Source organism: Chiloscyllium plagiosum, unplaced genomic scaffold (genome assembly GCF_037043375.1).
Source record: "Chiloscyllium plagiosum isolate Xiang-an unplaced genomic scaffold, Cpla_swu_hap1 HiC_scaffold_41, whole genome shotgun sequence".
Lineage (NCBI taxonomy): Eukaryota > Metazoa > Chordata > Chondrichthyes > Orectolobiformes > Hemiscylliidae > Chiloscyllium > Chiloscyllium plagiosum.
Genome location: NW_028270179.1, coordinates 33,399,386 through 33,409,143, shown reverse-complemented (window position 1 = coordinate 33,409,143; position 9,758 = coordinate 33,399,386). Strand labels below are relative to the sequence as shown.

Here is a 9,758-nt window from a genome sequence, read left to right as displayed (position 1 = left end):
TCTCTCAATTTTTATAAACATAGACATCAGGGAACGTTGTGATTTACGTAGAAATTTCAGATCAAAATTCAGCAAAGTATGTGGAAATATAATTTACCTCTCCTCAACTCAGTCCTGAGCTCTCTGCGTCTTTACAGGGTGAGTGCACTGTGAAACCAATATGTTAGAAGTTCCAGAGCTGGGGAATATCTACATAAGGGTATGGCAAATATTTGTAGATGCACACTGAGTATTTCCAGCACTGTTTTTATTCTAAAGTGACCCCAGAGGGTCATATAATCCGAGAGTGCTGTAACAGGCCATTCAACCCATCATGAGTTGGGTTGCAGAGCATCATACGTACAGAAGAAGCAAGTTGGTAGTAGTGGGATTTGAGCCCACGTCTCTGAAGAGACTGGAACTTAAATCCAGCGCCTTAGACCGCTCGGCCATACTACCACTGCAGCAAGATGGCAGCATCTTGGGTTTTGTGAACGGTGACTGCACCGAGCTGCTTGAAGAACATTGTCTGGTACATCATGTATAAAAGCACGTGTACTCTTCAGACGGCTCGCTGGTTTTGTGGTATGGAAGCTGCCACTGTCAAGACATTGTTCTGAACAATAATGGATTATCTGCATTACATTCTGATCCCATATGTCCCATTTGACTTGATTCTGCTTCTGAACACTTTCACCGTCAGACACATTTTGACAGCTAGTTGAGCCCACAGGAGACTCCAGGCCCACAGAAGTGGGGAGAGTCACACAGATCCATAAATGGATTGTCGAAGAAATCTATCATTTTACTCTTTGTGCTCTCTGCTAATTTTATATTTTTCTTGTCCACTTTAGTGATGTATTCACTGTGGAAGTGAATGCATTTAGTCAGTGATGTATCATTTAGGACACCTAGCCTTGTACATAAAATAGTTTTCATGCTGTAGGTCTTGAGCTGCTGCACTAACACTCTTATTTATGCTGTGACACAGTCTCTGTTCCGAAATCAGTTAAAAAATATGCTGAAATATCCCTTCACCATTCTCATAACACAGGTTCGTGGGCGGCATGGTTGCACAGTGGCTCGCACTGCTGCTTCACAGCGCCAGAGACCCGGGTTCAATTCCCCACTCAGACGACTGACTGCGTGCAGTTTACACATTCTCCCCGTGTCTGCGTAGGGGTGCTCCGGTTTCCTCCCATAGTTCAACGATATGCAGGTCAAGTGAATTGCCCGTTGTGTTAGGTATGGGGTAAATGTAGGGGCGTGGGTGGGTGTGGACTTGTTGGGCTGAAGGGCTTGTTTCCACACTGTAATATAATCTAATCTAAGGTTCGATAAGGTGATGAGCTATAAAAGGCCGATAAAAAATGGACTAAGTCTCACTTGATTTTATGAATGGACACATCTCCTGTGTAAATCAGATTCAGAGAGAATTCAGTCATTTCCCCACGACACGCAGTTGCACTTCTATGCTGTCCAGAAGCTCCAGGCGTTTTCATTGATCCAACGTTATACTGAATTAATATTATTTGCTTTTTTGATTTCACATGTTGTTAATCCAATGTATTCATTTGCCTGGATGAGTGCATCTTCAGTAACACTCGAGAAACTGAAAACCAAAACCAAGAATTATCTGTTTTAGGCAGAAATGTCAAAGAGGAATCGTGAGCCCCGTTTTCCTTCACTCATTCGGTGCTCTATTAACACGTATGTTAGTGGCTAGAAACTACCCCAAAGCTGTTGTATTGGGGTGCGGTTTTCCTCTTACTTGGGGGCCAGTATAGTCAATAATGTTCTGGGTTCCCCAGTGAAATACAACATTTTATTTCCATCCGCCTTACAGTAGTTGATGCAACATTGGTACCCATTGTTAGACACATTCCCCTAATGTGAACATTCATCCCAATAAAAATGCAGTCAATAATGGAAATCTCTATGAACAGCCCCAGGCGCAACCAAATTGAAATGACACCTGCCAGATAACTCCCCACCAGCGCTTGGGACCGACAAAGCTTCTGACAGCCTTAATACTGCCCAGCTGCGTTGCATTATTTACCAATAAATTAAATTGCCGTTTCTCACAAAGAACTCTTCCAGCTCCTGTACAAATTTGAGAATGGCCGATTGGGAAGGATATTAATTTCAATCAATTTTAATCAAGTTTTTTTTTCAAATATACTTTAATATAAAGTTCTTGTTGAATTGAGAAGAGCCCCTCTCTCTCTGTGTCTTCAGGCTGAGATCAAACAACAACCACTCTCAAACGCAACTGTAGTTAACGACCTCTGCTACTTACAATCATAGAGTCATAGAATTCTTATAATGTGGAAGCAGGTCATTCGGTCCAACAAGTCCACACCAACTCTCCGAAGACTATCGCACCGAGTCCTATTCCCCTGCAATCTTATCCGTTTTTACTTGGCGGAAGATGGCGTGAAATGTACGGAGGTGGTTGCGTTGTTAGGGTGGAGGATGAGGATCGGGTTTTCTGTCCTTGTTGCGCTTGGAGGAATGGTTTTCGACAGCGGAGGTGTGGGAGTGGATGAGATGCACTGGAGGGCATCATCAATCACGTGGGAGGGGAAATTGCCCACTTGAAAGAAAGAGGCCATTTGGTGTGTTCTGTGATGGGACTGGTCGTTGTGTGATCAGATGTGGCGGAGGTGGAGGAATTGGGAATAAGGGATAGCATCTTTACAGGAGGCAGGATGGGAGGAGCCGTAGTCCAGGTAGTTGTAGGTGGTGGGTTTGTACAAAATGTCAGTGTTATGTCGGTCACTGTTAATGGATGTCCAGGAAGGGGAGGAAAGTGCCTGAGATGATCCAGGTAAATTTTAGGTCGAATGTGTTTTGAAGTTGATGAACTTCCAACCTCCTCTCCGAGCACGAGGAGGCGCTGATGCAGTCATCACAGTATTAGAGGAAGACGTGGGGAATGGTGCCAGGCTAACTACGTCAGGTGGATTGTTCAACATAACCCACAAAGATACAAGCGTTGCTGGGACCAAAGCGGGTGCCCATAGCTATCACCTTCGTCTGGAGAAAGGTGGAGGATTCAAAGGAGAAATTATTAAGAGTAAGGACCATTTCAGCCAAACGCATGAACGTGTCAGTGTGAAGGTACTAGTGGGGACGGAGGGAGAGGAAGAAACGAAGGGCTTGGAGACCCTGGTCATGGCAATTTTTTGTCTGTGGAGACTGAACGTCCATGGTGAAGATGAGGCGTTTGGAGCCAGGGAAACGAAAGTAGTGGTGGAGATCGTGTGCGTGTTTGGTGTCCTGAACATATGTGGAGAGATCCGAGCCTGGGGGTATAGAACAGTATCGAGGTATGTGCAGATGAGTTTGGTGGGGCAGGTGTAGGCCAAGACGATGCCTCCGCCGGAGTCATCAAGCTTGTAGATCTTGGGTAGGAGATAGACCAGGCAGTTGGGCATTTCCCATACAATGGTAATATGGCCGATGATCTTGGTGTCAGACTTTATCACGGTCAGTTTTAGCAACAAGTCGGACAGATTCCCTTAATATTTTAAAATAACACGTTTATGAGCTGAACAAAGTTACTTATACGATGATGCAAAGATGAATGACAAACAGGTTGAAAATTGCAGTTATGTGCATTGATATTCCCATTTCTGAAAACACTGAGAAGCACACAAAAACAGAGACACACACACAAATACGGACACACAGTCTCAGTCAAACTCACACAGACACACAAATAAACACGCACACAAACACATGCGCATGCAACCACACGCACACAAACACACTCGCAGGCACATGCAGAGAGACACACACACACATGCACATGCAAACATACTCAAAGCACACTCACAGATACACCCAAGCACATAGACATATTAAAATATATACACAAACACAAAAATACAAATACAAACAGACATAGACACAAAAACGCACGCACACACAAATTTATACATGCCATAGGAAGTATGAAATTTGAGCAGTATTATGCGATTTGGCCCAATCGACACCACTCTGCTATTCAATCGTAGCTCCCATCTTTTTCATCCTAATCTGCCTTCTCCTTGCATGAACGTGTGCGTGTATGCACGTGCATGTGCATGAATGTGTGTGGGCATGCGATTGTATGTCGACTGGCTTCAGATAATATTGCCAAGGAGGGCTGTGTTTCGGAATGGAGGCTTTTGATCAGCGGTTTTCCACAGGGATCTGTGCTGAATCCATTATTGTTTGTCATTCAATAAATGATACAGATGAGAATTTAGAAGGCGCCGTTATTTGGTTTGCACATGATACCAAGATTGGTTATATAGTGAACAGAGAATATTACACAGAGGGCTTAATCAATTAAATCAATGAACCTTACGGCCGAATAGCATGGAATTAGGAAAATCGACGTTTTGGGCAAAAGCCCTTCATCAGGAAGAGAGTCAGAGTCCCTGCAGGGTGGAGAGATATCTCTCCACCCTGCAGGCACTCTGGCTCTATTCCCAATGAAAGGCTTTTGCCCGAAACTGCGATTTTCCTGCTCCTCGGATGCTGCCTGAACTGCTGTGCTTTTCCAGCACCACTCTAATCTGGAATCTGGTTCCCAGTATCTGCAGTCCTTGTTTTTACCCAGCATGGAAACAGGGCAAATATTCCATGCAACCAGGCATTGTGAATTAATCTAATCCTATTTTCCAGCATTTGTTCCATATCGTCTGAATCATTCCTATTTAGCAACCTATCCAGATGCCCTATTTAAACGTTATCACTACACCAGACTTCAACACATCCCCTGGCAGCTCAATCAATTCACGCACCACGTTCTATGTGAGAAGGTTCTCTGTTATGTTTTTTTGAAATCTGTCCTTTCTCACCTGAAAACTCGGCAATCTAGTTTTGGGCTCCCCAACCCTTGGGGAAAATATATTGAGTGCTCATCCTATTCATGCCCCTCTCGAAGGTTCAATTTGACGCTAATAAACATGAATGGCTGTGCTTTCAATCATCCCGGACCTAAATTCTCCAAGTGAATACTGACACCTCTTCCTTCTCCATCAACTCTCAATTCTAAAACATTTTAAATCAACTTGTTCAGACATGTTATGAAACGCCTCTTTGAGATTTGGATCTGGGCTTTTAGGCAAAGTAATACTTCTGTGTATTTGTTCAGCAACCTGTTCTATCATACTGTGACCGACCTCCGTGACATTGAGTCCAGAGGTCTGGGCACCACCACAACTTCCAGATCTATAGCTCAGAGGCAGGGGCGCTGCACATTACACAAGATCTTAAATATGCCCAAACCTTGTGTCACATTTTAAGGAAATCTGTAAGCTCAGTTTGGATTTTTCAAAATCTGATTGATTTTACTTAACTACACAGGTGACATGTTTCATTATTAAACAAATGCAAGGGATTCGCGTCAACTGTAGGATGTTGCACATGCTCTGCCACCAAGATAAACTATTAACGTCGTTAATTGCTTGGTTATGATTTTCAACCTAAATAGATATTAACTGTATTCTGCAATATTAAGTAAACTAAATCCGGCCGTCTCACTCTGCGCTCAGAACGATCTCGAATAAATATTAGTACTAAGCACCGGTGACGAAGATCGAATATAATTTCTGGCCCCAAATGCCACTCACTATTTCTGGCTTTAACGCGTATCTCCCCTCTGCCCAAAACCGTTAAGTGATACAAAGCAGCTGATTATTTACAGCGTCTCCTCCCTATTGTCGTCCACAACCCTCCCCGCCCCCTTACTGCCACACAAGGCAACCCATGCTCAGGCCCTTTTTGAAAAGCCAGGTCAGAATTTGTAGGTGTCCTGGAGAGGGTTATGGGGTCTGTTGAAACGGAAAGGGGAAGCGGAGAGAGCAGTATTAGCAGTCACGGCATGGATCTTTGCATGTGCCTTTTCCCATGGGTGGAGAATTTCAAGTCAAGGGAGACATAATAATATGAAAGATTTTTATTTGTAAATGCTTAAGGTAAATGCTTATGTAGAGACATGAAGGTGTGCAACATGGAAAACCACCTTTCATTCCAAATCTTTTATGCCAACCAGAAATCCTAAACTAATCTAGTCACATTTCCCAGGATTTGGCCCATGTCCATCTAAACACTATTAATTCATATGCACATCAGTTTCCTTTTAAATATCGTGTTGTACCAGCCTTCACCACTTCTTCTGACAGCTCATTCGATACATGCAAGACCCGCTGTCTGAATAAACTTATCTCTTAGATGACTTTTACAATTTTATCACTTATCATTAACCAAGGCTGTCTAGGTTTGGGCTTTCTGAACATGAGCATATTGCTCTCTAAGGGATTCGGTACAACGACAGTCCTCACAGTCATCTCCGCACCGTGTGTGTGTGTGTGTGTGTGTTTAGGGTGGGGGCAGTGTACGCCATCACAGAGTGACAACAAGAAAAAGCTCGGGAGGTCTGGCACCACCTGTGGTGAGAAATAAAAATAAACATTTAGGGTCGCGTGACTCTTCCTCGCATCTCGTGTCAGAGGGATATTGCTTCACTTTAAACATCGCAGAGACGGCCAGACGAACCCCAGTCAGAGCGACACGATAAGACTCTGGCATGAATACAGACATGGAAAATCTGTCAGTATTTCTCTTGCTCCATGTGAGGTCGTTAATATTTCACTCGCTGTGTCTGGTGTGTATAAATATTTCAGTCTCTCCTTGAGGATTGTGTCAGCATTGCAATTGCTTACAGTCGTAAGTGTGTCAGGATTTCTGTGTCGATTCTGACGAGTACAATTTCAATATTTGCACACACAACACCTGGAAACATTGTCAAGTGCGTGGAGGATAATGTGGAATTCGAACAGGTCAGTGACACACACGTACAGGCACCACACACACATATACATGCACACACACACACACGGTTGGCGTGGAGAGGATAGTTGATGTACTGAGGCCGTCAGAGTGGAAAATGTTCATGTGAAAAAATGTCTGCAATGTGGAAAAGATTTCCCTTTTGGCAGTGTTCCAGGCACACAGTTTATATGTTAAAGAGTAGTTCCCTTGCAATTATATCCCAGCAACCCCACGTGAGCTATTGTGAAAGGAGATGAGATGAATTTTACTGCAATTACTGTAACTTGCAATGTTCAGTGAGGTAAACTTACAATAATAGCGTGGAATTCCAGGACAGCGAAAGTGCACAGGTTTGTGACAGATGAGGATCAATGCAGAGCAGTGAGAGGTGACGCACTGTAGTAGGAAGAATATTGAAAGATAATACAAAATAGGCTGCATATTTATGAAAGGACTGCAGGAGCAGAAGGTGCTGGGTGTAGATGATTCCATATTATTGAAGTTAGGGCAAGTGGGGACAGCAGTAAATTTCGCAGATTCGTTTCAGAATCTGAGCTGTTCGCAGGAGAATATGTTGGAGGGATCAACTATGCTGGCGTCTTGGTATGTGCTGGAGGCGATGTGTTGTGAGCCCACCATCCTGCCCACCCCGACCGTAAAAAAAAATTTCTGCAGCTCGACACAAAAGGGAGATGGCATCACGGATCCGGCTTCTGTGTTCTGTCAGTGGGAAATGGAACTGACAGTGAGTTTAAAGTGAGACTTATACTTCACAAAACATTGCTCATTACTCGGTTGGGGGAACGTGGATATTTCAGAATCGCCACACAAGTGGCCCCCATCTTTCCAGCTTGTGCCAGATTCCTCCCCAAATGGCCGGGGAAAGGGGTTGAAGGAACGGATATCGGGCACTCCACTACTCGGCGTGTCCCTTTCTGTTGTATTACAGACTGTTTCTTCTGAAATTGGAGAAACCGAGGCAGGGAGTGAGGGTGGGAGTTGGTGTTCCTGTTGCTGGTGCTAATGAATGTGAGGGGGAAATGGTAAGGTGCCCGGAGTGATTCGGCTGACAGTATTTAATTAATGCAATTGTCAGTTTGTGGGTTTTTTGGAGGTGAGAGAGGGAGCCTGAAGGTTCCTGCATGCAGGAGTGAAAGTGGTGGAGCATGATCATTATTCGTGTGTCGGTGCTATAACAGATACGCAGTGAGTGCGAGGGAGCAGTGAGAATACGATGACACTTATCCTGGCAGAGTGGAGAAGTTTCTGGATACGTGTCCTGTATTGCTGGAGATTTTTTCAGACCACAGACACTGCACTGAGCTGAATGGTGAGCTGCCACCATGGTCGGTAGTTCTGTTCGAAGTGCCCCCTCTGCAAAATAATTCTCATCTTCTGTAATTGACCTTACACCGGGAGCAATGCACCTGTAGACAAATCGTGGTGCAATTGCTCTTTATCTGTCATGCTCCTGTAGGGCAGCTCCGAACTGAGAAAGCTCAACCGTGCACCCATTTGCCTTTCAAAGATAGCTATATTCCGGGGATCACAGAATATCTGTGGGCATCCGGGCGATGGTGAGTAGCCCCAATCATGATGGGTGAGAGAATTGGGCTGGCGCTAAATGAGAGGGACAGCTTCGAGTAGGGAATAGTTAATGAGGTGAGTTCGATAAGAAGACACAAGGAAACTAGCTCGGCCTTGTGCTAATTATTCTTCTGTTACATTCAATGAAAATGACACTGAGACAAAATATTGTCAGATTGAGCCCTGTGACGCGACAAGTCTGCTGAGCCCACTCCAAGTTACAAAACTACTGAACAAATGTTCACCCAAATCTCTCCATCATTGAGAGTCACACTAATAATCCATTCAACCATTATTCCTGGAAATACTGGCCCGTGTTGCAAGATGCTATCAGAATATTTTCATTTCATTATTCCTTAAACTGGAAACACATCCTTTCATGAGATTCTCTCTCAGCCTCCCCCTTTCTATCTAGAAGCCAAATCCCTCCAATTTCTTGGTATTTGAACTGATTTCCGGATATCTCACTCTGGCAGTGATTTTTCACTCCCACAGTACCCCTTATCATAACTCAATGGAGAAACGGAGCTGGAAATAGTTGGGAGAAGCACATCCTGCCAAGAACAGCATGGGCTGCAACTTTCCACAAGCTGGACACTGGTGTAACGCAGCGTTAGCAAGCAATGCTTTGGTGTATTCCACACAGCTCCGCATGGTGGAGGGAAATCTCGTCTGGTTTAAGGATCAATGCACTGGTGTCGTCTACATAACATCCTGCGCAGGAGAGACACTTAATCATGTCTTATCGATCAATGTAACGCGGTGATGTTGCACACTTCCCCATGATGGTCAGATATTTATTCCGGGTTGGTGTATAAATGCACTACTCTCGTCAGCACAGCGTTACACTCTGGAATCTTACCATGATGTTTTGCGCAGGACACTAGCCTGGTCTCCACATGGCTCCATGTAGAACAGATAACCAATCTGGTTTAAGGTGCCTGGGATGGTTCTGTGAGGTGGTTTGAGAATGTGATATAACTTATCATTTCAGATGATTTGGCAATGTCTTTATTTCATACTCTCATTCTTCTGATTGGACCTCCAAATTCTGACACCTCCAGCGAGTCCCCACTCCCTGTCTCCACCCATATTTCTTCAACTTATTTCAATTCACTGATTGTCAGGTTTTAATGTTAATAACTCGCTTGTATATTTCTCTATCCTTTGATGTTGCTCACCATGGACCATCGGTTTCCATCGTGAAGAATCTCAGAAACAATAAGAGAAAAGCGTAGACTGCCCTTCGTACACCTCCCAGTGTGGTGTATGTTGCTCCTTGTTTGATATGGGGCTGTCAGCATCTGTGAGTCACGCCACTGAAACTTATTCTCTGCCTTTTCAGTGAACGCCTGTGTCTGCCA

General features: G+C 44.2%; 1 non-coding gene across 1 annotated transcript; it reads right to left on the bottom strand.

The window, feature by feature from the left end:
- Window positions 1–356: 356 nt before the first annotated feature.
- Window positions 357–438, bottom strand: trnal-uaa (transfer RNA leucine (anticodon UAA)). The gene has a single exon. It is a non-coding gene; the product is annotated as a tRNA-Leu (tRNA).
- Between the last annotated feature and the right edge of the window lie 9,320 nt (window positions 439–9,758).